Here is a 23875-nt window from a genome sequence, read left to right as displayed (position 1 = left end):
TCTGCCATTTGGTCTGAGCTAGAGAAGTTCCTAGGTGAGGAAAAAGTGAGCGCTCATACTGTTCTATAAAGTGAGCGCTCATACTATTCTATAAAGTCTTTCTTCACAGACTCTCTTGCATCTTGAAGGTGAGAAATCATCATGGATAAAACTAATTCCTGTTGCCAAGCCATGAAGGAGATTAAGAAGAAGGGAGATCGATGGAAGTAAGATTACTGTGAGCGACAGTTAAAGGTTACGACTTATATAAAGGAAGGAGCTAGCGTAACTTAGAAGCCAACGGTAACTTGCCCCACTAAAGTTTTACCGTCTTTCCATGATTTGGGTTTGACACATTTTTCTATAGAAGGCATTAAGAATTTTGAGATGAGGAGATAAAAGAAGCTTGTAGGCTAAGTCACCTACTTTCATTGAATTCAGATATAAGGCTCACAATATCTGGGGGATAACTTCTTATACTTCCCAAGAGATAAAGAACTTCTTTTGGGCCGTACTCGAATGAAAACCAAAACCTTGGTATCTAAAACACCGATTCTCACTTCTGAACTCATTGTTCTAAATCCTTAAAACAGGTGGGACTCCTGAGAGTATTCTAGGAAAGGGTCTTCCTTTTTTTAAACAGAAACTTTCTTTTATTTTAGAGAGGGAATAATTATAAGATCAGAAAGGGAGATTCTTACTCATGTATACCTCGAAGGCTTACATTCTACCCCACTTAAAAAAAATGCGAGATGTCCTCATCTCGGCAAGTAGAGGACAACTCTTTTTCTTAAGATCCAATTTATTCTAGGGTTCCTTATATTCTAGTCAACCCAACAGAATACGGGGATAATTATCCCTTAAATAGAACTCATCATAACAATTCATTCAAATCATATCATTCATAACTTTAACACGATAATGGTCCATTAGACCGAAAAATTCCCTTCTAAACATTCCTTTACGGGAATTTCAGTTAAGCTAGTTCTCAATTTCTCATCCCTTAACTTGATCTACCGGTCAAGTATTAACAGTAACAATCTGACTGCACAACCCACTAATCTCATAGTGATTTGTTGAATTCATTATCATCATTCTAGTTATGAATATCATCACAGGGACTCGTCCCATTCCCCGTCATTGCGGTTTCATTATATTTCAACTAATTTTTTAAAAATCATCATTTTTCAATCAGAATTTTCAATTAGAATCCAAATCAATTCATCAATTCTCAAACAGAATTAAAAATCATATCAATCACATTCGAAATCATCATCTGGATAGCATTAACGCTTATAATTTCAAGTCTTAGATTTACTTGTATATACTGTCAGTAAAGAGCTGCAGTATACTCTCGGTATATACGGTAGTCACGGCCCTTGGAATTATAAGGTAAATACTATCATGTCTAGGCCTCAAGCAAGTCAGGGATTCTATATAGTTGCGGTACTTCCATCTGAAGACCCAATCACCAAATTACGAATTTCAATTTGAATATCAAATTGTATGAATTATCTCACACAATTGTAACCTTTTTGTGTTTCTTGATAAATTTTTGACATATTTGTCTTCTCAGTTGATCTTTATTAACCAAATGCTCTGATACCAACTGTGAGATCCCTGTTCCCACCGAGCAACAGATTCGGGATACTAGCAGCGAAAGTAGCACTTCTCGCGCGCGACAGGGGTCCCACACTCGGGGCCTCACCCACACGGATATCCGTATAAGAGACTAATCCGTCGGTTGTTCCAAAACCGAACCCGAAAAAACTTCCTTTACCGGAAAGCACGGGCGATTCCACCAGGATAACTTTTTACTCTAACGTAGTCAAGATCATTTCTGATCGAGCTGATCCAATTACATCTATAAGATACTTGGTCAGATCAAGGGAGAAACTTGCACTTGGATCATTGGGATCAACGCTTTTTTCCCCATTCAAGAGGCACAACCGTTGATTCCTATCCATAGAACAATTACTGTCCGGGATTTATTTTATCTATCGTAAAAACAAAAGTTTGAGTCTCGATTTACGGATCCATCAGTCCAGCCTAACCCCATCCGATCCCATGGGTTAGCCAACCGCCCAACCACTGTAGTGATGGGATCCAATTAAGAATTTGGTTAGGTTTTGTCTCGGGTACCACGAAAAGAGTTCCAAGGCCCCCTAGCCGGATGTTCATGCAAAATAAAACTAGTCACACCACTCACACACCCAATATGAAATTGCCTTTTTCACAGATTCAACCAGTTTAAAACAATCCTTTAATAAAACCATAGTATCACTGATCACAATCTTCCAATTTATCCAATTGATTCTTAATTTCCCATCATTCCTTCATTAGAGTATCTATGGCATCATTGGCAACTAGGATGCTCACCACCTGTCCACTCAGGGGCCGTTTCCTAATCCCTAGCCCATAATACTCGGTAATATAATCACTTATCAAGATGGACTCTCGTTGAAGATTAGCAAGATCAACCAACAGATCCATATAAAGAACCATGGACTCATCCATTGAGAAGACCAGCAAGGTCATTCAACCAGATCCATGCCCGATTTCAGAAAACAACTCCTACTCTTGTTCCAATATCTTCCTCGACGCACGCGTGGGTATCCTAGGCAACCCAGAGCCCGAGCACCGTATGGTCAGCACCCTCTAGGATCCTTCGCAGGTGACCTAGCGCTTCACTCATAGGCCGCTTCCTTGGCCCCTCATCCACCGTACCCGAAGCTCACCATTTTAATCGCACCGAGGCTGGTCAAGACCTCGGCCGACCTTGCTACGCGAGACGTCCTTCATTGACTCTCCGTCAGCAGTTGCAACTTTATCAGTTAGGTCTCCGCGACCTTAATCACAAGATGGTCAAAATGCTCCCCCAGCATTGTTGACATAAAACAGTCATTTACAAACAGCATTTACAAACAGTTTACAATACAGTTTCTATTTTAACTTTCATTTTCCACATTATCCCTCATCAATCTACATTACTTATTCCATATTCCATTTATATGTATACTCATCCCATCACATCATTTTCCATCTCATCACTTCAGATTCCTTCACATCACATATCATATATTCACATCCATACATATATCCACATCCACATCCACATTCACATCCATACATCCACATCTACATCCATACATCTATTTTCACATCCACATCTACATGCACATTCATGCATCCACATCCATACATCCGCATCTACATGCACATTCACATCCATACATCCACATCTATATGCGTACATTCACATCTACATGCATACATCCACATCTCTATGCATACATCCACATCCACATTCACATTCACCTCTATACATCTATATCTACATGCATACATCCACCTCCACATTCACATCCACATCTATACATCTACATCTACATGCATACATCCACCTCCACATCCACATCTACATGCATACATCCACCTCCACATCCACATCTACATCTATACATCTACATCTACATGCATACATCCACATCTCTATTCACATCTACATCTATACATCTACATCTACATGCATCCATCCACCTCCACATCCACATCTACATCTATACATCTACATCTACATGAATACATCCATATCTCCATTCACATCTACATCTATACATCTACATCTACATGTATCCATCCACATCTCCCTTTACATCCTCATCTATACATCTACTTTTATATGCATACATCCACATCTCCATGCATACATCCACCTCCACATTCACACTCACATCCATACATCTACATCTACATGTATACATCCACCTCCACCTCCACATCCACATCTATACATCTACATCTACATGCATACATCCACCTCCACATCCACATCCACATCTACATCTACATGCATACATCCACCTCCACATCCACATCTACATCTACATGCATACATCCACCTCCACATCCACATCTACATCTATACACATTCACACTCACATCCATACATCTACATGTATACATCCACCTCCACATTCACATCCACATCTATACATCTACATCTACATGCATACATCCACCTCCACATCCACATCCACATCTACATCTACATGCATACATCCACCTCCACATCCACATCTACATCTATACATTTACATCTACATGCATACATCCACATCTCCATTCACATCTATATCTATACATCTACATATGCATCCATCCACATCTCCTATTTACATCCTCATCTATACATCTACATGCATAATAAAATTCTTTTAATTAATCTAGGATGATAGTTCCTAGAATATGGTAGGAAGTCCTCTTTTTATGCTTTGAATGAAATTATTTTATGCGTAATTTCTATAAAAATTTTGCCATAGCTCCGCTACGATGACTGATAAATCTCAATTTTTTCTAAGGGATAAGGCTTATCATTAAGGAAATAATTAGAATGGTCTCTAATTGGATCATCAATCCATAATGGATTGAATCATCGATATACATAAACTAAAAGCATAGAAAAAAGCCACTAATTTGGCCTCAAGCATAGCTTAATCTTGGATTAAGGAAAAGCCTTATGAAAAGCTTCATTTGGATTGAAAAGGGTCATGAGTATGACCATTTCTTAAGTGAGAGAGAGAAAAACCATTAGAATTAAATATAAATAGAATTTTATGTAATTCTTTACTATCATTAATTAATTAACTTCAATAGCATTGCAAAAACCATATCAATTAAGCTTCTCAAGCTTGAGAGGGGTTGAGAAGAGAGAATCATTGAGAAATTATAGAAAGATCAAAATTCACTATACTTATCTTATAATTTGCTTGATTCTTTGATCACAGTAGAGGCCCCCAACCAATCAATTGGTTTAGTATGTTGATGGAGCCACCAATGGGGATTGAAGAAAGAGAGAAGTATCAAAAACTAGTGAATTATTAAAGAATTCACAATTCTTGGCTTAGGTAGAGTAGAGTAACAATGCATAAGACACTATATTTTTTTCCACAAGGGAAGGCTTCTATTTATAGGAAAAATTGAGCTCCTAACCAAACAAACTGATTCTAGAATTTTCCAAGTCAATTTGGTTGAATTTGGACTAGATTTGGACCTAGTTTGGTTACTTTTTGATTCGATTTGGTTCCATTTTGATTTGGTTTGGTTCAAGAGATATGAGAGATAAAAATATCACATTATTTTTGAGTTTAAAACTCATTCAAGCATGTGAAATATGCATCTCCTTTAAAGAACTCCCCTTCCTTACATATGTGTCAAAATTCTATTGCTCATAGTTTTTTTACTAATAAACCTTGTACATTTTCAACTCTTCATCTTATGTGAAATATGCACCTTCTTTAAAGAACTCCCCTTCCTTACATATGTGTCAAAATTTTATTGCTCATAGTTTTTTACTAATAATCCTTGTACATTTTCAACTCTTCATCTTATGTGAAATATGCACCTTCTTTAAAGAACTCCCCTTCCTTACATATGTGTCAAAATTTTATTGCTCATAGTTTTTTTTCTAATAAACCTTGTACATTTTCAACTCTTCATCTTATGTGAAATATGCACCTTCTTTAAAGAACTCCCCTTCCTTACATATGTGTCAAAATTTTATTGCTCATAGTTTTTTACTAATAAACCTTGTACATTTTCAACTCTTCATCTTATGTGAGCATTTACTCATTTTTGGGTATCTTCTTTTACAATTTGGATTTATCTCCTCCCTACACATGGATTGATGCTATTGGCCCATAGGAACCTTAATTGGACCATAATCCAAAAATTTCTGAAAATCTAGACCCTTAGGCTAAGGTTCTTTATACCTATTTCCAATTAATTCCAATTGCACATTGGAAAATTCTTTTTGAATTTCTGTTTCAGGGGAACCTATTTTAATAAGATGAGTTATTTTTCTATCCAAAAAATATTCATAATCTGAATATTCTCTCTCTAGAATAATTTTCTCTCTCTAGGCTAAAACAGTTAGAAACAAGGTCTTTATATTTCTAAAGAGGGATTGATTACAGGGGAAGATACTAGACATCAAAAAGGGGTTGGGGGAGGAATCTTAAATTCTACCCCACTTAAAAAATGCGAGATGTCCTCATCTCGCAAACTGGGATAATTTCGCAAGATGCACGAATATGAGACTTAGAGAAAAATTTTAATCAAGATTAACCACCAAGAAAAGTCTTAAAGAAAGCAAGATAAGAACAAGATTTAAAATTTATTCATTCTGGGAACTTATACAGTAAAGATAGAAGAACTCTTTACACTTCCATAAGCCCGTCCATCATATGGTCACAAAAGCAGCACTCACAAGTTGCACAAGTATAGGGTAACTCATCTATAGGAATGACTCTGCTGGTTATTGCCGTACCTATCTCAGTGGTATGAGGTGATCTAACAAAAGGACCTCTGAGAGGCAAGCCAAAAACGGGATAAAGGCATATCTTCTCATGAGGAAGAAAACACGCCAGTAAGAAGACCCGCTCAGAAAACCCAAGATGCCTTGATCTCATGACGCAGTAGTATCGGGGACCCAAACCCAAGGCTTCAATAACCATGGCCAAGCGGACATTGTTACGAAAGTGCTGCTGACCCCAGGGTGTTACCCTAGTTATGTTTTGATAGGTCTGCCATTTGGTCTGAGCTACAGAAGTTCCTAGGTGAGGAAAAAGTGAGCGCTCATACTGTTCTATAAAGTGAGCGCTCATACTGTTCTATAAAGTCTTTCTTCACAGACTCTCTTGCGTCTTGAAGGTGAGAAATCATCATGGATAAAACTAATTCCTGTTGCCAAGCCATGAAGGAGATTAAGAAGAAGGGAGATCGATGGAAGTAAGATTACTGTGAGCAACAGTTAAAGGTTACGACTTATATAAAGGAAGGAGCTAGCGTAACTTAGAAGCCAACGGTAACTTGCCACTGAAGTTTTACCGTCTTTCCATGATTTGGGTTTGACACATTTTTCTATAGAAGGCATTAAGAATTTTGAGATGAGGAGATAAAAGAAGCTTGTAGGCTAAGTCACCTACTTTCATTGAATTCAGATATAAGGCTCACAATATCTGGGGGATAACTTCTTATACTTCCCAAGAGATAAAGAACTTCTTTTGGGCCATACTCGAATGAAAACCAAAACCTTGGTATCCAAAACACCGATTCTCACTTCTGAACTCATTGTTCTAAATCCTTAAAACAGGTGGGACTCCTGAGAGTATTCTAGGAAAGGGTCTTCCTTTTTTTAAATAGAAACTTTCTTTTATTTTAGAGAGGGAATAATTATAAGATCAGAAAGGGAGATTCTTACTCATGTATACCTCGAAGGCTTACATTCTACCCCACTTAAAAAAAATGCGAGATGTCCTCATCTCGGCAAGTAGAGGACAACTCTTTTTCTTAAGATCCAATTTATTCTAGGGTTCCTTATATTCTGGTCAACCCAACAGAATATGAGGATAATTATCCCTTAAATAGAACTCATCATAACAATTCATTCAAATCATATCATTCATAACTTTAACACGATAATGGTCCATTAGACCGAAAAATTCCCTTCTGAACATTCCTCTACGGGAATTTCAGTTAAGCTAGTTCTCAATCTCTCATCCCTTAACTTGATCTACCGGTCAAGTATTAACAGTAACAATCTGACAGCACAACCCACTAATCTCATAGTGATTTGCTGAATTCATTATCATCATTCTAGTTATGAATATCATCACAGGGACTCGTCCCATTCCCCGTCATTGCGGTTTCATTATATTTCAACTAATTTTTTAAAAATCATCATTTTTCAATCAGAATTTTCAATCAGAATCCAAATCAATTCATCAATTCTCAAACAGAATTAAAAATCATAACAATCACATTCGAAATCATCATCTGGATAGCATTAACGCTTATAATTTCAAGTCTTAGATTTACTCGTATATACTGTCAGTAAAGAGCTGCAGTATACTCTCGGTATATACGGTAGTCACGGCCCTTGGAATTATAAGGTAAATACTATCATGTCTAGGCCTCAAGCAAGTCAGGGATTCTATATAGTTGCGGTACTTCCATCTGAAGACCCAATCACCAAATTACGAATTTCAATTTGAATATCAAATTGTATGAATTATCTCACACAATTGTAACCTTTTTGTGTTTCTTGATAAATTTTTGACATATTTGTCTTCTCAGTTGATCTTTATTAACCAAATGCTCTGATACCAACTGTGAGATCCCTATTTCCACCGAGCAACAGATTCGGGATACTAGCAGCGGAAGTAGCACTTCTCGCACGGGACAGGGGTCCCACACTCGGGGCCTCACCCACACGGATATCCGGATAAGAGACTAATCCGTCGGTTGTTCCAAAACCAAACCCGAAAAAACTTCCTTTACCGGAAAGCACGGGCGATTCCACCAGGATAACTTTTTACTCTGACGTAGTCAAGATCATTTCTGATCGAGCTGATCCAATTACATCTATAAGATACTTGGTCAGATCAAGGGAGAAACTTGCACTTGGATCATTGGGATCAACGCTTTTTTCCCCATTCAAGAGGCACAGCTGTTGATTCCTATCCATAGAACAGTTACTGTCCGGGATTTATTTTATCTATCGTAAAAACAAAAGTTTGAGTCTCGATTTACGGATCCATCAGTCCAGCCTAACCCCATCCGATCCCATGGGTTAGCCAACCGCCCAACCACTGTAGTGATGGGATCCAATTAAGAATTTGGTTAGGTTTTGTCCCGGGTACCAGGAAAAGAGTTCCAAGGCCCCCTAGCCGAATGTTCATGCAAAAATAAAACTAGTCACACCACTCACACACCCAATATGAAATTGCCTTTTTCACAGATTCAACCAGTTTAAAACAATCCTTTAATAAAACCATAGTATCACTGATCACAATCTTCCAATTTATCCAATTGATTCTTAATTTCCCATCATTCCTTCATCAGAGTATCTATGGCATCAGGTTGGACCATACATTTCAAAAGAAGTTCCAAATAAAGTGGGAAGGACCTTTCTTGGTTGTGGACAAATTTGCAAATGGCACTTACCAGCTTGCTGACTTAGATGGCAATTGGCATGGAAACCGTGTGAATGGTTTCAAGCTAAAGAAGTATGTTGCTCGTTTGATGTGCATTGTCAAAGATGATATGCTTGAAATGGAGGATCTAAATATGGATGTTGTCATGTGTGTGGAGACGAGGAGGTTTTCTGGGGAAGACATGCACCAGTTGTTTGCCTTGGAAGCTTTTGCTTATCACATGAATGATTAAGCAGTCTAGGGGGGTTGGCGAGATATGTTAGGCACTTTTTGTGAAACCAAAAAAAGTGCACATGGTCTTTGGAAAGACTTGCCAATTCATTCATGGATGGTGGAATGATTATGCTATGTATATATTGTGAATACGTTCCTAGCGCGGTGACTGCCACATACATACCTCACCGAGGTGTTAGGACCTTGGAGGTGGCACCATTGGTATTATTTGGGTCTTAGACATACTGTTCATGCTTTTGGCATGTACATACGTAGAAATAAAGGTGGCGAGATGCCCCTTGTGTTGGCTTGATGGGTTGCATGTCGGTGATGCCTATATATAGAAAACGATGTGCACGATCATCAAAGATCATGCCCAAATAGGAGGTTTTGGGGGAGAGGAACACCGGGGAAAAGGAGGCCCGACGGCCTATGCATGGAGGAGGGGGACGAAAGTATGGAGGAGGGGTTCCTCATGTAAAAAATTGGCATCTTGGACGCATGAAGAGTTTCTTGAATTTGATTGACGTGCTAGGTTAAAAATTTGTGCACAATGGAAGTTAGAATTTTGCATGCAACAGCTGGATGTTGTTCATGTCTTGTCTCGAGAACGGAGCGAAGGGATTCGAGGAAAGGTGCTGGAAGTTTCCCTTAATGTTTTGAGAATTTGGGAATAATTAATGAGGTACAGGTCCATGGTTTCTTTTGAGGGTGCCCTTCAAGGCTTGTTTGATGTGTGCTATTAATTCCAAGCCCTGGCTCTTCAGTTCACCATGTAGGGTCTTTTGGGTTGGCGTGTGCTCATAATCCCCAAAAGGTTAGGCTTGAGTGGAAAGAAAAGAGATATCCTTTTCTGATTTATGGGTCTAGCTTATGTTGTGAGTTGTTTTTTCAAACGGCAAGGAGGCTAAGCTATAGAGGTGCCCCGCTGTTGGCCTCCCTTGTCAACGGCGATGATAGTGTCTGCGCACAGTGGCATTGCTTGTTTGGTCCGGCGGAGACGTTACTTGGTCCAGGGATGTTACTTGCATCCACGCACACGTTTGGGTGCCATGACTTGAAAACTCATAAGATTAAGAAAAAGTGCACCTAACACTACACATATGTGCCAAGAATTCGGCCTCAATTATTTGACGGATTTCATGCAAAAAGCGACATCTTTAAGTGATGCTAATTTGGTTCCTTATTCAATTCCGCTAAATTTCAACCTTTGAATGCCTACTTTAGCAGAAAGAACGCAAGTTCCAGCAATTTATGCGAATATGTGATTAATCTAAAGCGTGCTTAATTTTCCAAGTCAAATTTATACAATTCGGGCCAAAAATGCATGATTAAGAGTGCAATAAAATGAATTAGAGTGGATTAAATCAAATTCTGTGATTTCATGCATAATTTAGCTTAACTTGATTTATTCATAATTTCCTAAGCGTTTTACTAACTATAGAGTAATTATGGAGTGAAATTTACACAATTTCTTGCACGTAAGAGTGGGAATTTAAAAAGAAATGTCAATTTCTGAAAGGATTTCAAAAATTAAGATTATTGAATCACTAATTTGCGTAAGGAAGTTAATATGAGAGTATTTACTTAATTAGAGAATAGTTTTAATGGAAGGTCGACAAAACAATGCGTAAATGGGATCAAGCAATAAATTTTTACCGTAACTCCATGTAATTACCTTAACTCCACGTAATTACAAAAACTTTCTGCCAAAAACGATGTGTGGGAGGACTCCACCAATGTCTAAGGGTATGCACAAGTGTTAATGAAGATATATATATACATCTCAAGGTCTAGAATCACCTTGAGGCTACTTGCTGCCTTCTTATAGTTTCCCTGTGTAGAGACCTCGACAGAACCAACAAATTGTTTTGGCCATAACTCTATGATAAAAACCTTGAATATGGTCATGTAGCCAGTGAAAAGAACAAGAAGGCATATGGTCTACAAGCTGACGTAGGTAGAATAGGAAAAAAAACGTCTGTATATAGCCGTAAACTCGCCATCTTTAGAAATGCCTTGCTTTTCCATATTTTTAGTGTGCATGGACTCTAAATATGTAAAAGTACTCTAAATACGACCTTCTATCACCTGAATTCAAAATTATAATTTTTAGTGTGCATGGACTCTAAATATGTAAAAGTACTCTAAATATGACCTCCTATCACCTGAATTCAAAATTATAATTTTTGAGATATTTATCTCATAATAGATCTATTCTTATCTTCTTCTTCCTTTTCAAATTTTTGGAACTAATATTTTTACTCTATCACTTTCTTAATGTTTCTAGCCTTATAGTCTCTCTCGAAGTGCACTCTCTTGTTATTGAAACCTGTATTAAAAGAGAATCGTTTACATGTCTTGGAAAGAATCCCACTTAAAAATTCGAGATGTCCTCATCTCGCGAGCTGGGGTAATCTCTAAGTAAATCCTCCTCTCTCTCCCAAAGTGGTATCCCCACACCGGGTAGAAATCTTCTTTTATCTAAACATTGTTCCTAAGAGTCTCTTCTTTCATGTGTCTAGTTCATTTTGTTGAGCTCCCAAAATGTCTTTATTATTCTAAAGTTAATTGGCCTTATTATGCTAAGTTCATGCATCCATATACACTCTCATATGATACAAACCCATTATTTATTATCCCGAGTTCTACCTTACGAATTCCTTATTCCATATGCCCATGTAATATGCTAATTCATAAATTGTCATGGAAAAACGTAACGGGATCAATCCTTTGTGCGATCTAACCTATGATAGAAAGATACATAACCTTGGCATCCTCTCCTAGAATACCTTACTCCACATGAATCTTGCACCAATTAACTTCTATTTACTCACAGAAACACTTGTTGAATTTGGGTATCTTTAACCCATCATATATATAACTCTATATTAAAATCTGTAACTTAATCTCTCCTTTCTAATCTTCTCATAATCTCTATAATACTTCCTAACAAAATCCCTATATAAATCTTTAGCATACTCCCTAACATATTCTTAATTAAACTTTGATTAAAGAATCAATGATCTCTAGCTTAATTCAAAACAATCACAACTTGGGCAACCACTTCATAGTTTGGGTATTCTAGGCTTCATGCTGGCCTTATTCTCGCCTCTTGCATTGATATAGGCCCATCCTATTGGGTTTCCCCTTTCCATGATTTGGGAAGAGAAGGGTCCTTGTTAGTTAGGGAAATCTTTTCTCATGTGGCCATGTTGTCTGCTCTCTAACCCTGTTATCCCTGTTTCTTGACATTGATTTTACTCTAGCTCACGATTCCTCTTAGCCCAAGGGTGGGCTTGACATTCCTCTTGAATTAGGGGACCTCTTCCTAATATTCATGGAAGGACTCACGTCCTTCTCGACACTTTCCATATAAAAAACTTTATCATGGTCTCTGGCCATAATTATGGTTTCTCAAATGGAGGATGGCTTGGTAATTCTTGACTAGCTTATTCAAAGGCGGATTAAGTCTTCGAATGAATCAATGGAGGAGAGTTACCTCATCCATCTCTGGAGGAAATTGGAGAGGTTTAACAAAAGTTTGGCGGTATTCTTCTAGGGTCTTCCTTTCTTGGGTTAGCTCCAAAAATTCATTCATTTTATCCTCCCGGAATCTTGGAGGACAAAACCTTTCATCACGAAGATGTACCTTCATGGCATCCCATGACAACTGATTCTAGTTCTAGTGGTAAGATTGACAATAGTTCTTTCAACCAATCCGAGCATTTCTCGTGATTTTTAAAAAAGCAAGGGTGAACTTGCTTCTTTCATTATATCTAGCTACATCGAAATACTCGTTCATGGACTCTATCCAAGCCTCTCTTTCTTGTCCCAAATTCCTTCGTTCACCTTTGAATGGTTTCAACTGGGCTCCATGAAGGACTTCTTTAATGCCATTATCCAGGCTTTCTTGGCGAGACACTTTCTCTTGCCTAAAAAGTATCCAAGAAGTCTCTCAGACTCAAACTCTCTTTCTTAAGAAAAGGTCTTTACTTAGCTGGTCTATATAAATTTCATGATATTTCTTATATGATATAATAAGTACATCACTTAACCTGCTTAACCGTTGGGACACTCTCCATCCACTAATAAATCTACTCGTTTAAATCGACTCCTCCGTAAAATCTGACCTCATATATTATAAGAAGAGTAATACTCTACTTCTTAGATTGCTCTAATAGGTTGAAGCAATAATTATTTGTTATTGTCAACAATAGTTGACTAACTTTACTTATATCCCTGGGCATAGGCATGTTGATCTAGAATTTCCATCACAATAAAATCATGAAAGGGTAAACTTTCAAGTTTCCCTTGGTAATACTAGAGATTTTCGTTCAACTATTATTTTACTGTATTTTTTTGGTGATTGAGTGAGCCTCCTATTCTTGTCGGATAATAAAGATAAAAAGAAAATCATACAAAATTCAAAAAAGACTAAGTGTCGTCAAGAGAGCAATTCAAAATTTAATCTTCCCTTACCATCTACCATAAAGCTATCATCCATGAAAAGTTCAAAACTATCAAATACTTATCATAGCACCACATCTGAAGGCACTCAATATTAATACACATGAGTTTTTGTTTTTCTTTCTTTCGGTAACATCCGAAGTCAAACCCACGTTTGTCCAAGATGGGGTCAGGAACCGGACGACTATCCTAGTGTAAAGTGTCTAGTGATGGCATTCACACGTCAACTATTCAAACATGTATTGGTACCTTACATAGGTCTCTCCTGAATGGAGTTATGATCCTAATAACTTACAATATGCAAATTAATGAGATATATCCTCAAAATTTATCTAAACAAAGTATCGGTCTATCGTTCTAGTCATTCAATCACACTAATTTCTTTATTAGATCACCATGTGTTTTTCCTAAAATAGTTTCCTCCCCAATCTTATTCCTCAAAATTATTGCACAAAAATCTTGCGTGTGTACCCCCAAGATATAAACACAATTTCACAACATGATTGTCTCAACATGTGAGGATATTCAAATCACTTCTATGGCCAGCAGAGATGATCGATTCATCCTCATATGATAAACGATCACTTGTTTTAATCCCTTGATAGTAAATCTTTAAATAACAAACCCTAGGAACTAAGATCGGCTCTGTTTTACCACTTGTAAGGTCCCCACCCCTAGCTGGCTCAAGGGGATCCCTTTGATAGGCAGCTAAGTCTCCTTTGTCTTCGATTGATGATACCTCGATCTCTTGGAAATACAAGGATATGAGCAAATGAAGGAACCCAACTCTATCTCGCAGGGGAAACGTAATTATTCTAATAGGAATCTATTCCTCCGATGAAACGGCACTCAATGTGTGTGATCGTGGATGGAAAAATTTCACACTTGGTTCATGGAAGCTAACGCCTTTTCCCTCTTTTCTTTATGAGTCACGACCACTAGCTCGTCTCCTAAAACGAACATGTTTGGGAGCTATTCTATTACAAATTGTAGATAATAATTATGTTGGAAAGTTACCAGACTCATCGGGTCCACCCATCCATAGGATGGTGCATCCATTCACCCAATCATTTTTGTTATCCAATTAGGTCCTACCACACTGTGAAACATATAAAAACAGGTTCTTTAATTATTTCTCGTCACACTGATTCATTAAGACATTTCTCCCAAAATAGCTGAAAACAAATGGATCTTCAAACACAGTAATAACATTATCACTTGCTCATTACATTATTCACGTGCTCCCAGGAAACCCTCACACAACATTGGCGACATGGTTCTTGCGGTAGCAATTATTCCTGGAGGGGTCTAGAACTACCAACATCACTCACCCACTTGGTGAGGACTTCTACTAAGTGAGTCCCCAGTTCTCTCGTCCTCGACGTGGCAGTGATGTTTAAAACTCAGAGCCCCCCACGGAGTCCCACCTACCCCCTCGAGGGGTGTGCCCCTTAGCTGGCTTTTATTTGCACCACTTGCCTCTCGCGCCCGGAAGCAAGCAGCTCATCCACCTAGATGGGTCCAACTCGGAGCATCTAGTGGGTCATTCCGGAAAACGGGAGGATAGCTTTAGGGTGGACCAGCGACAACCAATGAAACAAGAGAAAATATAATTCCATTGCATTCACAGAGTAAACAAGAGAAAACAGTCTTTTCAACTTGAGATTGCGATACGACATTCGTTATTAAGGCATTTGTTATTGTTTCATGCACGATACACCCTTCTTGCTCTTTTTTTAGGTAAGTTTTTGTGTAGGACTTCCTCATCTTTGTAAGATTCCTCCCCCAACCCCTTTTTGATGTCTAGTATCTTCCCCTGTAATCAATCCCTCTTCAGAAATATAAAGACCTTGTTTCTAACTGTTTTAGCCTAGAGAGAGAAAATTATTCTAGAGAGAGAATATTCAGATTTTGAATATTTTTGGATAGAAAAATATCTCATCTTATTAAAATAAGTTCCCCTGAAACAGAAATTCAAAAAGAATTTTCCAATGTGCAATTGGAATTAATTAGAAATAGGTATAAAGAACCTTAGTCTAAGGGTCTAGATTTTCAGAAATCTTTAGACTATGGTCCAATTAAGGTTCCTATGGGGCAATAGCATCAATACATGTGTAGGGAGGAGATAAATCCAATTTGTAAAAAGAAGATACCCAAAAATGAGTAAATGCTCACATAAGGTGAAGAGTTGAAAATGTACAAGGTTTATTAGTAAAAAACTATGAGCAATATTAAAAATATGAGATATTTTGGGTATCCAAAAAAATGAGTAAATGCTCACATAAGATGAAGAGTTGAAAATGTACAAGGTTTATTAGTAAAAAAACACATATGTAAGGAAGGGGAGTTCTTTAAAGGAGGTGCATATTTCACATAAGATGAAGAGTTGAAAATGTACAAGGTTTATTAGTAAAAAACTATGAGCAATATTAAAAATATGAGATATTTTGGGTATCCAAAAATGAGTAAATGCTCACATAAGATGAAGAGTTGAAAATGTACAAGGTTTATTAGAAAAAAAAAACACATATGTAAGGAAGGGGAGTTCTTTAAAGGAGGTGCATATTTCACATAAGATGAAGAGTTGAAAATGTACAAGGTTTATTAGTAAAAAACAAATATGACACATATGTAAGGAAGGAGAGTTCTTTAAAGGAGGTGCATATTTCACATGCTTGAATGAGTTTTAAACTCATAAAAATTGAGATATTTCATCTCTCCTCTCTCCTCATTCAAGTCTAGTTCCAAAAAGTTAGCTTAACTGACCTAAAAATGGTCAAAAAGTGACCAAACTGACTTGGAAAATTCTAGAATCAGTTTGTTTGGTTAGGAGCTCAAATTTTCCTATAAATAGAAGCCTCCCCTTGTTGAAAAAAATATAGTGTCTTATGCATTGTTACTCTACTCCACCTAAGCCAAGAACTGTGAATTCTTTAATAATTCACTAGTTTTGATACTTCTCTCTTTCTTCAATCCCCATTGGTGGCTCCATCAACATCCTAAACCAATTGATTGGTTGGGGGCCTCTACCGTGATCAAAGAATCAAGCAAATTATAAGATAAGTATAGTGAATTTCGATCTTTCTATAATTTCTCAATGATTCTCTCTTCTCAACCCCTCTCAAGCTTGAGAAGCTTAATTGGTATGGTTTTTGAAATGCTATTGAAGTTAATTAAGTAATGATAGTAAAGAATTACATAAAATTCTATTTATATTTAATTCTAATGGTTTTTCTCACTTAAGAAATGGTCATACTTAAGAAATGGTCATATTTATATTTAATTCTAATGGTTTTTCTCTCTCTCTCACTTAAGAAATGGTCATACTCATGACCCTTTTCAATCCAAATGAAGCTTTTCATAAGGATTTTCCTTAATCCAAGATTAAACTATGCTTGAGGCCAAATTAATGGCTTTTTTCTATGCTTTTAGTTTATGTATATTGATGATTCAATCCATTATGGATTGATGATCCAATTAGAGACCATTCTAATTATTTTCTTAATGATCCAATTAGAGACCATTATGGATTGATGATCCAATTAGAGACCATTCTAATTATTTCTTTAATAATGAGCCTTATCCCTTAGAAAAAATTGAGATTTATCAGTCATAGTAGCGGAGCTATGGCAAAATTTTTATAGAAATTACGCATAAAATAATTTCATTCAAAGCATAAAAAGAGGACTTCCTACCATATTCTAGGAACTATCATCCTAGATTAATTAAAAGAATTTTATTAGGCATGGAGATGTGGATGTTTGCATGTAGATGTAGATGTGAATGGAGATGTGGATGTATGCATGTAGATGTAGATGTATAGATGTAGATGTGGATGTGGAGGTGGATGTATGCATGTAGATGTAGATGTGGAGGTGGATGTATGCAGGTAGATGTAGATGTATAGATGTAGATGTGAATGGAGATGTAGATGTATAGATGTGGAGGTGGATGTGGATGCATGCATGTAGATGTAGATGTATAGATGTGGATGTGAATGTGGAGGTGGATGTATGCATGTAGATGTAGATGTATAGATGTAGATGTGGAGGTGGAGGTGGATGTATGCATGTAGATGTAGATGTGGAGGTGGATGTATGCAGGTAGATGTAGATGTATATATGTAGATGTGGATGTGGAGGTGGATGGATGCATGTAGATGTAGATGTATAGATGTAGATGTGAATGGAGATGTGGATGTATGCATGTAGATGTAGATGTGGAGGTGGATGTATGCAGGTAGATGTAGATGTATAGATGTAGATGTGAATGGAGATGTAGATGTATAGATGTGGAGGTGGATGTATGCATGTAGATGTAGATGTATAGATGTGGATGTGAATGTGGAGGTGGATGTATGCATGTAGATGTAGATGTATGGAGGAGAATGTGAATGTGGATGTGGATGTATGCATAGAGATGTGGATGTAGGCATGTAGATGTGAATGTACGCATATAGATGTGGATGTATGGATGTGAATGTACATGTAGATGTGGATGTATGGATGTGGATGCATGAATGTGCATGTAGATGTGGATGTGAAAATAGATGTATGGATGTAGATGTGGATGTATGGATGTGAATGTGGATGTGAATGTGGATGTGGATGTGGATGTAGATATATGTATGGATGTGAATATATGATATGTGATGTGAAGGAATCTGAAGTGATGAGATGGAAAATGATGTGATGGGATGAGTACACATATATCTGGAATGTGGAATAAGCAATGTAGATTGATGAGGGATAATGTGGAAAAATGAGAGTTAATATAGAAACTGTATTTTGTGACTGTTTGTAAATGCTGTTTGTAAATGACTGTTTTATGTCAAGATTGCTGGGAAAGCATTGTGACCATCTTGTGATTAAGGTCGTGGACCTAACTGATAAAGTTGCAACTACTGACGGAGAGTCAATGAAGGACGTCTCGCATAGCAAGGTCGACCGAGGTCTTGACCAGCCTCGGTGCGATTAAAATGGTGAGCTTCCAGTACGGTGGATGAGGGGCCAAGGAAGCGGCCTATGAGTGAAGCGCTAGGTCACCTGCGAAGGATCCTAGAGGGTGCTGACCATACGGTGCTCGGGCTCTGGGTCGCCTAGGATACCCACGCGTGCGTCGAGGAAGATATTGGAACAGAGTTGGAGTTGTTTTCTGAAATCGGGCATGGATCTGGTTGATTGACCTTGCTGGTCTTCAATGGATGAGTCCATGGCTCTTTATATGGATCTGTTGGTTGATCTTGCTGATCTTCAACGAGAGTCCATCTTGATAAGTGATTATATTGCCGAGTATTATGGGCTAGGGATTAGGAAACGGCCCCTGAGTGGACAGGTGGTGAACGTCCTAGTTGCCAATGATGCCATAGATACTCTGATGAAGGAATGATGGAAAAATTAAGAATCAACTGGATAAATTGGAAGATGGTGATCAGTGATACTATGGTTTTATTAAAGGATTGTTTTAAACTGGTTGAATCTGTGAAAAAGGCAATTTCATATTGGGTGTGTGAGTGGTGTGACTAGTTTTATTTTTGCATGAACATCCGGCTAGGGGGCCTTGGAACTCTTTTCCTTGGTACCCGGGATAAAACCTAACCAAATTCTTAATTGGATCCCATCACTACAGTGGTTGGGCGGTTGGCTAACCCATGGGATTGGATGGGGTTAGGCTGGACTGATGGATCCGTAAATCGAGACTCAAACTTTTATTTTTACGATAGATAAAATAAATCCCAGACAGTAACTGTTCTATGGATAGGAGTCAACGGCTGTGCCTCTTGAATGGGAAAAAAAGCGTTGATCCCAATGATCCAAGTGCAAGTTTCTTCCTTAATCTGACAAAGTATCTTATAGATGTAATTGGATCAGCTCGATCAGAAATGATCTTGACTACGTTAGAGTAAAAAGTTATCCTGGTGGAATCGCCCGTGCTTTCCGGTAAAGGAAGTTTTTTTTGAGTTTGGTTTTGGAACAACCGACGAATTAGTCTCTTAAACGGATATCCGTGGGTGAGGCCCCGAATGTGGGACCCCTGTCCCGCGCGAGAAGTGCTACTTCCGCTGCTAGTATCCCGAATCTGTTGCTTGGTGGGAACAGGGATCTCACAGTTGGTATCAGAGCATTTGGTTAATAAAGATCAACTGAGAAGACAAATATATCAAAAATCTATCAAGAAACACAAAAAGGTTATAATTGTGTGAGATAATTCATACAATTTGATATTCAAACTGAAATTCGTAATTTGGTAATTGGGTCTTCAGATGGAAGTACTGCAATTATATAGAATCCCTGACTTGCTTGAGGCCTAGACATGATAGTATTTACCTTATAATTCCAAGGGCCGTGACTACCCGTATATACCGAGAGTATACTGCAGCTCTTTACTGACAGTATATACGAGTAAATCTAAGACTTGAAATTATAAGCGTTAATGCTATCCAGATGATGATTTCGAATGTGATTGATATGATTTTTAATTCTGTTTGAGAGTTGATGAATTGATTTGGATTCTGATTGAAAATGCTGATTGAAAAATGTTGATTTTTAAAAATTAGTTGATAAAGAGCTGTCCTCTACCTTGCGAGATGAGGACATCTTGCACTTTTTAAGTGGGGTAGAATGTAAGATTCCTCCCCAACCTTCGAGGTATACTGGAGTAAGAATCTTCCTTTCTGATCTTATAATTATTCCCTCTCTCAAAATAAAGAAAGTTTCCGTTTAAAAAAAAGGAAGACCCTTTCCCTAGAATACTTCTCAGGAGTCCCACCTATTTTAAAGATTTAGAACAATGAGTTCAGAAGTGAGAATCGGTGTTTTGGATACCAAGGTTTTGGTTTTCATTCGAGTACGACCCAAAAGAAGTTCTTTATCTCTTGGGGAGTATAAGAAGTTATCCCCCAGATATTGTAACCCTTATATCTGAATTCAATGAAAGTAGGTGACTTAGCCTACAAGCTTCTTTTATTCCCTTATCTCAAAGTTCTTAATGTATTTCATAGAAATATGTGCCAAACCCAAATCATGGAAAGACGGTAAAACTTCAGTGACAAGTTACCGTTGGCTTCTAAGTTACGCTAGCTCCTTCCTTTATATAAGTCGTAACCTTTACTTATCGCTCACAGTAATCTTACTCCCATCAATCTCCTTTCTTCCTTAATCTCCTTCATGGCTTGGCAACAGTCTATGGGTCTAGATTTTCAGAAATCTTTAGACTATGGTCCAATTAAGGTTCCTATGGGGCAATAGCATCAATACATGTGTAGGGAGGAGGTAAATCCAATTTGTAAAAAGAAGATACCCAAAAATGAGTAAATGCCCACATAAGGTGAAGAGTTGAAAATGTACAAGGTTTATTAGTAAAAAACTATGAGCAATATTAAAAATATGAGATATTTTGGGTATCCAAAAAAATGAGTAAATGCTCACATAAGATGAAGAGTTGAAAATATACAAGGTTTATTAGTAAAAAAACACATATGTAAGGAAGGGGAGTTCTTTAAAGGAGGTGCATATTTCACATAAGATGAAGAGTTGAAAATGTACAAGGTTTATTAGTTAAAAAAAACTATGACATATATGTAAGGAAGAGGAGTTCTTTAAAGGAGGTGCATATTTCACATAAGATGAAGAGTTGAAAATGTACAAGGTTTATTAGTAAAAAACTATGAGCAATATTAAAAATATGAGATATTTTGGGTATCCAAAAATGAGTAAATGCTCACATAAGATGAAGAGTTGAAAATGTACAAGGTTTATTAGAAAAAAAAAACACATATGTAAGGAAGGGGAGTTCTTTAAAGGAGGTGCATATTTCACATAAGATGAAGAGTTGAAAATGTACAAGGTTTATTAGTAAAAAAAAAACTATGACACATATGTAAGGAAGGAGAGTTCTTTAAAGGAGGTGCATATTTCACATGCTTGAATGAGTTTTAAACTCATAAAAATTGAGATATTTCATCTCTCCTCTCTCCTCATTCAAGTCTAGTTCCAAAAAGTTAGCTTAACTGACCTAAAAATGGTCAAAAAGTGACCAAACTGACTTGGAAAATTCTAGAATCAGTTTGTTTGGTTAGGAGCTCAAATTTTTCTATAAATAGAAGCCTCCCCTTGTTGAAAAGAATATAGTGTCTTATGCATTGTTACTCTACTCCACCTAAGCCAAGAACTGTGAATTCTTTAATAATTCACTAGTTTTGATACTTCTCTCTTTCTTCAATCCATATTGGTGGCTCTATCAACATACTAAACCAATTGATTGGTTGGGGGCCTCTACCGTGATCAAAGAATCAAGCAAATTATAAGATAAGTATAGTGAATTTCGATCTTTCTATAATTTCTCAATGATTCTCTCTTCTCAACCCCTCTCAAGCTTGAGAAGCTTAATTGGTATGGTTTTTGAAATGCTATTGAAGTTAATTAAGTAATGATAGTAAAGAATTACATAAAATTCTATTTATATTTAATTATAATGGTTTTTCTCTCTCTCTCTCTCTGGTTTTATTAAAGGATTGTTTTAAACTGGTTGAATCTGTGAAAAAGGCAATTTCATATTGGTGGGTGTGTGAGTGGTGTGACTAGTTTTATTTTTGCATGAACATCCGGCTAGGGGGCCTTGGAACTCTTTTCCTTGGTACCCAGGACAAAACCTAACCAAATTCTTAATTGGATCCCATCACTACAGTGGTTGGGCGGTTGGCTAACCCATGGGATCGGATGGGGTTAGGCTGGACTGATGGATCCGTAAATCGAGACTCAAACTTTTATTTTTACGATAGATAAAATAAATCCCAGACAGTAACTGTTCTATGGATAGGAGTCAACGGCTGTGCCTCTTGAATGGGGAAAAAAGCGTTGATCCCAATGATCCAAGTGCAAGTTTCTTCCTTAATCGGACCAAGTATCTTATAGATGTAATTGGATCAGCTCGATCAGAAATGATCTTGACTACGTTAGAGTAAAAAGTTATCCTGGTGGAATCGCCCGTGCTTTCCGGTAAAGGAAGTTTTTTTCGGGTTCGGTTTTGGAACAACCGACGGATTAGTCTCTTATCCGGATATCCGTGGGTGAGGCCCCGAATGTGGGACCCCTGTCCCGCGCGAGAAGTGCTACTTCCGCTGCTAGTATCTCGAATCTATTGCTCGGTGGGAACAGGGACCTTAGAGTAAATTGGATTTATCTCCTCCCTACACATGTATTGATGCTATTGGCCCATAGGAACCTTAATTGGACCATAGTCTAAAGATTTCTGAAAATCTAGACCCTTAGACTAAGGTTATTTATACCTATTTCTAATTAATTCTAATTGCACATTGGAAAATTCTTTTTGAATTTCTGTTTCAGGGGAACTTATTTTAATAAGATGAGATATTTTTCTATCCAAAAATATTCAAAATCTGAATATTCTCTCTCTAGAATAATTTTCTCTCTCTAGGCTAAAACAGTTAGAAACAAGGTCTTTATATTTCTGAAGAGGGATTGATTATAGGGGAAGATACTAGACATCAAAAAGGGGTTGGGGGAGGAATCTTACATTCTACCCCACTTAAAAAATGCGAGATGTCCTCATCTCGCAACTTGGGATAATTTCGCAAGATGCACGAATATGAGACTTAGAGAAAAATTTTAATCAAGATTAACCACCAAGAAAAGTCTTAAAGAGAGCAAGATTCAAAATAAGAATAAGATTTAAACTTTATTCATTCTCGGAACTTATACAGTAAAGATAGAAAAACTCTTTACACTTCCATAAGCCCGTCCATCATATGGTCACAAAAGCAGTCCTCACAAGCTGCACAAGTATAGGGTAACTCATCTATGAGAATGATTCTGCTGGTTATTGCCGCACCTATCTCAGTGGTATGAGGTGATCTAACAAAAGGACCTCTGAGAGGCAAGCCAAAAACGGGGTAAAGGCATATCTTCTCATGAGGAAGAAAACACGCCAGTAAGAAGACCCGCTCAGAAAACCCAAGATGTCTTGATCTCATGACGCAGTAGTATCGGGGACCGAAACCCAAAGCTTCAATAACCATGGCCAAGCGGACATTGTTACGAAAGTGCTGCTGACCCCAGGGTGTTACCCTAGTTATGTTTTGATAGGTCCGCCATTTGGTCTGCGCTACAGAAGTTCCTAGGTGAGGAAAAAGTGAGCGCTCATATTGTTCTATAAAGTCTTTCTTCACAGACTCTCTTGCGTCTTGAAGGTGAGAAATC

Source organism: Cibotium barometz, chromosome 54 (genome assembly GCF_041138505.1).
Source record: "Cibotium barometz isolate CiBa-2024 chromosome 54, ASM4113850v1, whole genome shotgun sequence".
Lineage (NCBI taxonomy): Eukaryota > Viridiplantae > Streptophyta > Polypodiopsida > Cyatheales > Cibotiaceae > Cibotium > Cibotium barometz.
This window is presented reverse-complemented; position numbering follows the sequence as displayed.